Here is a 6,192-nt window from a genome sequence, read left to right on the forward strand (position 1 = left end):
AAAAACAAGCGCACTTACTAGGCTCAAATTTCCCTAAGTTTCTCAAGTTTTTCCATTTTTATAGAAGATTTTACAAGGTAAGTATGGTTTCTTTTAATGATATTGTGTTTTATCTTTCAGATAAGGAGAAGTACAGAGAGGGGTGTACCGAGTCGGCCAAAAGAGCCATCAGAAAGGCAGCGAAGAGCTACTGTCTTCAAGGCAAGCAGTATTTATTTACGTTACTAACATAACATTAAATTATACGTTTCACTGTCAACTTAAGTACAGTTACTCGGTAAATGTGTGTTCTGTTACAGTAAATAGCCTATTCTAAACGACAAAGTGGCTAAGGATTGTTGTGAACTAATGTTAACACTTCTAGAAGATATCGTATGTGAAGTGGTAACGTTAGCTAAAACCCCAGCTCCAAGTTTCACCTCAGAACCGGGAAACATCAGCTTTACCAGATTGATGTACGTTGTGTTAAGTTAGCTTGGGTTGGGTTTAGTTCTGTACTACCGTGATTATCAACATTGAGACGTACTCCAAACATGATGTATTTGATTGATACCAGGGGCGGACTGGGACCAAAAAATCGGCCCTGGCATATTTGGCCCAAACGGCCCTCAAATCGGTCTGGCACACCTAATTAAATACAAAATCTTTGCATTACCCTTAAATATGCATATATTTTCAACTGTCATGACGCACTGAAAGTGATGTAGGCCTCATTGGTTATCACTCTGACTGATCAGAGGTAGGCATGGAGCACATGATCTCCATATTCAAGTAGGCTATACAAGCAATTATTAAAGAAGAGTTTCTGCTTGAATCAGAGAATCATTTCAAATTATTCAATAGGCTACATTTAAACTATACAATGCTCAATTGACAGCAGCACCAAAAATGTATAAAGAGGTAAATTACCCAGATTGTCGTAGACATTAATGTAATTTATACCAGTTATCACTGCAGGACAACTGAAACAACACGAAACTAGATGTACCGCAGAGCGGTATAAAATATGACCGCCGCCCAGTCCAGCACATGTTTTCCACAAAAATAAGTCACGCTGAAAGGCATATATGATTCGAACTGTCTCACTGAATTGCATTATGCACACTCAATTCTCACTAGTATCTACTAGACAACAAGTACCAAAACATGATTAGTTCATAGATTTCACATGTAATTTTACACAACCCCACCCCCATCTTGCCTGGTCATAATTCTGAGAAATTCTTGAATTGTGTGCATGTGTGCGTGTACATGTTTATGTTTATGTGTGTGTGGGTGGGTGTGTGTGCGTGCATGTGTGTGTTTGCCTGTGTGTGTGTGCATGTGCATGCATGCGTATATATGTCTACTGTGTGAGTATGTGTCATACGTACTGTAGGATTACTGTGAATGTATGTGTGTGCATGTGTATCTGTTTATGCATATGTGTGCATATGGAATGGGTTTACATGACCCCTGGAGGCAAACATACGCAAAAAATTGGTCATCCTAGGCCCTACAGTTCTTAAGATATTCACAGAAAACTGTCTGCCCTACCCTCCTTTCAGGGGGTCCAGTCCAGCGGGGGGGCTACAGATCAAAACGAAAAGCGATGGTTCCATGCTATCCATGTGGGGTTACATGCCCACCAAGTTTCGTGTACCCCGGTCTTTCAGTGTCCCGGGAATCATTGACGGAAATTTGGACATGCGAAAAGAAAAAAAAAAAAGAAAAAATCTGACTAAACCGCTTCGCTGCGCGGTGGTCATAATAAACAGGGCTGTTGCTAGAAATATATTATTCCTGTAGGCTATACTACCTACATTGCTGGTACATTTCGGAACAGTATAGCTATGAACTAATTATTTAAAGTGTCTTCCAGTAGCCTATCGTATAGCCTATAGGCCTATACAGTATAGCTTAGTTGGCTTGTGCATGACTTGACGTTTTGTAGCCAACATTTCCGTCAGTGTAGGCCTACAGTCTTTTAGCCTATCTTCACCATGATGACCCTTCTCAGATAGAAACCTTCTCTACTTTGAGCGACCAACCACCACTCAAGCCATCAATGTTGAATTTTGGGCGTCTGACAGACACTGATCAATCTGACCAATAGGCCTAACGTTGATTTGACACTCTTTTGCTGTCCGGGTTTGCAAATCATTCATTTAGAAAATTTGCACTAAAAAAAGTTGCACTATTTGTTATTATAATCACAGCACGTCCTTACTATGTTATCATTAGGCTACCATATCATTACATTATCAATGAATAAGTCATCATAATCATCATCGTCAGCATGGCATGTCACACATAGCCTACCTGCTCCACCACTGAGTTCTTATCATGTAGCCTCAACTAGGCTCGCACTCTCCACCACCTGCTCACTGTCCCTCTGCTCTGCTTACATCCTCGTTCAAACTCAACAAACTTCAACATGTTGCTGACATATGTTAGCCTACTTGCAAAATTGTATTTTTGAAGCTTCTACATTGGTGTTAATTTTGCACAATTGTCACTACTGGCACCCGCCGCAATTTTGTAGGCAACTTCGATTAACTTTTGATGCGCTCACAGAATCCTGGCTCTGAGCCAAAATGGGAGGGGTGGGGCCTGACGTGAGCTGTTATTGGATCAGTCCAGTGTCAATATGGAAATGTACTGATTGTCCTTACTTTTGGCCGATCATTGGCCAAAATAATTAAGTTATATATAGCCTATTCTAATGGCCCCAAAGGTGCGTCGGCCCACCGGGAAAATGCCTGGTGTGCCAGATGGCCAGTCCGCCCATGATTGATACTGTATATTAATAGTCCCACTTTGACTATATTTGTTTTACATCTATCTCCCTAGCAGTAATGTTAAGTGAGATATTTGCTAGATAGTTTGACTAGTTTCCAGTTTCAAGTATCGTATTGTCATGTAGTCATATAAGTGCCAGCTCAACTTCAAATAATAAATTAAAAGTAGTAATTACAAGTTTGTGTGTGTGTGTGTGTGTGTGTGTGGGGGGGGGGTGTTAAGACATTGATATAAACTATATAAACTATAATCTTAGAGGGTACACAAGCTAAGGACATTTTGGGAAACAATGTTTATTTACAGGTGGCACTTGCACTATATGGGTCGCGATGGCTTGTCCAGGAGGGTCATCACGTCTGAGGAGGAGAAGACTGCCATCCTGGCGGAGGTCCATGCGGGACACTTTGGGCGAGCCCGCATGGAAGGGAAAATAAAGCAGCGCTTTTATTGGCCCAATATAAGAGAAGACGTCGAGAATTGGGTAGGAAAAATATCTTATTGCAAAACAATTCACAGTCATGAACAAGACCTAAAGGTGAATAAGCTTGTTCTTTTCAGATCAGCACCTGTATGTCGTACCAGCAATTCGAAAAAGTGAAGACCCAAACTCCAGAACTAAAGCCCATCAAGCCAGTGGCTCCCTGGCACATGATTGGTAGAACAAAAACAATGTTTGATGTTACCTTCACTGAATGGCCAGAAAATATATATGTGTAATGTAAAGTAAAGTCCTTTGTAATAATTTCTTGCCTGTCTGTCTCAAACAATTATGAATAGGTGTTCTCATCTCATCTCATTGGACCTTTAAGAAAGTCCAGCAAGGTGAACACTTTCTGCCTCACAGCCACAGATTTTTTCACGAAGTGGGTGGAGGCAAGGCCTATTGTGCGGAGATGTGCTGATGCGACTTCTCAGATATGTATTATAGTATAAGTATCGCCATATTATGCAAAAAAATACATTTTTGTCCTACATTTTATTTGTTGTTGCTTTTGTCAAGGCTTTGATGGACATATTTGGTGTGCCAGAGGTCATTTTAACAGACAGAGGGCGGCAGTCCTGCAACGAGGTGATTTTCCGTTCAGAAATAGTGTAATATTCTATGCCCATTATGATTACAATATTACAATTTTAAGAATATAATAATTCTTTGTTATTGCCCAAAATAAGGTTAATGCAGCCATGTTCCAAAGGTACGGTGTCAAGCACCGTATGACGTCCGCCTACCACCCTCAGATGAATGGTCAGTATAACAGCATTTGACCACTATTCAATACTTGTGTAAGTAGTTTGCTGGGCAAAAATAATGTTTGCAATTTCACTTCACCTCATAGGTTTGGATGAGAGTACCAACCAGACACTGAAGAGAGTGATTGGGAAGACCCTTGATGGGCATCAGAACAGGTGGGAGGACAATTTAAAAAATATTGTTTTTGCACATAATTCCTCTGTCCAATCTTCATCTAGGTTCTCGCCGTTCCGGTTAATGTATGGACGGGAGCCACGTCTCTTCAGTGAGGTATGTCAGTTCAGTTACCCTGAAATTATGTGTAAATGAGTTTTGTGTCCTATGTTACAGGACGGGCAGAGAGGGACGTTGAGGCCTATGTTACAGGACGGGCAGAGAGGGACGCGGAGGCCTATGTTACAGGACGGGCAGAGAGGGACGCGGAGGCCTATGTTACAGGACGGGCAGAGAGGGACGTTGAGGCCTATGTTACAGGACGGGCAGAGAGGGACGCTGAGGCCTATGTTACAGGACGGGCAGAGAGGGACGTTGAGGCCTATGTTACAGGACGGGCAGAGAGGGACGCGGAGGCCTTTGAGAAGGTAAGCTGGTGCTAAGTGGATGCATCACCAGGTGCATGCTAACTTGGAGAAGGCCCAGCAGCGACAGAAGGTTGCGTACAGGAACAGGAGCAAAAGGGACATGAAGAGGTTCCTCATCAAGGCAGGCATGGAGGTGCTCAAAAAAGATTAGCGGAAACGGGGGAGGCCAGGGATGACGATGAAGCCTGATTGGCCAACCTAGTACAGGTAAATATAAATATTATGTTGTTATTAGGTTGTGACCCTTATGTAACACCTCAAATACAGGTAAATATAAATATTGTGTTGTTATTAGGTTGTTATTATGTTGTTATTAGGTTGTGACCCTTATGTAACACCTCAAATACAGGTAAATATAAATATTATGTTGTTATTAGGTTGTGACCCTTATGTAACACCTCAAATACAGGTAAATATTTATTATGTTGTTATTAGGTTGTGACCCTTATGTAACACCTCAATAATATGATGTATGTTGATATTCATGTCATTTCGTAATATTTCCAAGGGTGTTCGAGGTGGAGGGCAATCTTGTCCAGCTGGAGACCATGGATGGGACCCCCCCCCTGAAAACCAGGACACCCTATGCTTCAGAGAAGCCAATACGAACCAGTATGTGAATGCTGTTATATGTTGAACTTGTTATAGTTTATAACTCTTGACAGTTCATTCACAAGTCACTTAATCTTTTTTCTTGCCGGGCACGCAGGGTCTCAGACTGGCTCCCCCATTGAGGAGACTGTTGAGCTTTCGTGCTCTGACAGCTCTGTGTTAGGGAGCGACACTCTTGAGGTGAGTTGTCATTGATACGTTTTGATTTTGTCCTTGTACGGGTGTCTGAAAGGCACTGTTTACTTAATTCAACATGCATGTATCTGCCCTAGGTGGCATGCGATGGACTTCCTAGTGAACCGTCCTCACAGACAGAGACAGGGCAGTCAGGTGATCTGCCCTGCTCTATGACAGAGGATACCACGCTAGAGGTAGCATTACAAACAGACACACACACATATGTTTAAAGGAACATGCCAACCTAGCTTAACATAGTTCATTGAAGTGGGAAGCTCCAACTAGCCTATTCATAGGTTTCATCAGGTCCCTTTCCACAGGTGTAATGCAGTCTGCATGTATAATATACAGTTGTAGGTGTTTGATTATGTACACCTGTGGAAAGGGACCTGATGAAACCCATGGCACCCATGAGTGACAAAATAACTTTTGGGAGAAAGGCTAGTTGGAATATTGGAATATTTAAACCTGTTAATATTTTGTGTGATTTTTCAGGACAGCGATGTTGACCGTGCCATGGCTCTCCTGAGGGCACAACACTCCGCAACCTCCCTGGCTCTCCTCACCTCACCACACTCCCTGGCTCTCCTCACCACACTCTCCTCACCTCACCACACTCCCTGGCTCTCCTCACCACACTCCCTGGGATTTGTGGGTTACGGTAAGTAACATCGGCTGCAAGGTAGGTACAATTAATATCTTTGATTCGTTATATCAGACCTACACTGAGGATTTTGGTGCCCAGATAACATGTCTGCTAGGTTTTACAGGGAAAACTGTTGTCCTGGAATG

General features: G+C 42.4%; 1 long non-coding RNA gene across 1 annotated transcript; it reads left to right on the forward strand.

The window, feature by feature from the left end:
- The first annotated feature begins 5,321 nt into the window (after window positions 1–5,321).
- On the forward strand, window positions 5,322–5,908 carry LOC125286953. The gene is made up of 3 exons (XR_007192259.1): window positions 5,322–5,403; window positions 5,496–5,594; window positions 5,896–5,908. It is a non-coding gene; the product is annotated as an uncharacterized LOC125286953 (long non-coding RNA).
- The last annotated feature ends 284 nt before the right edge of the window (window positions 5,909–6,192 follow it).

The sequence above is a fragment of the Alosa alosa genome, chromosome 21, assembly GCF_017589495.1.
Source record: "Alosa alosa isolate M-15738 ecotype Scorff River chromosome 21, AALO_Geno_1.1, whole genome shotgun sequence".
Classification (NCBI taxonomy): Eukaryota; Metazoa; Chordata; class Actinopteri; order Clupeiformes; family Clupeidae; genus Alosa; species Alosa alosa.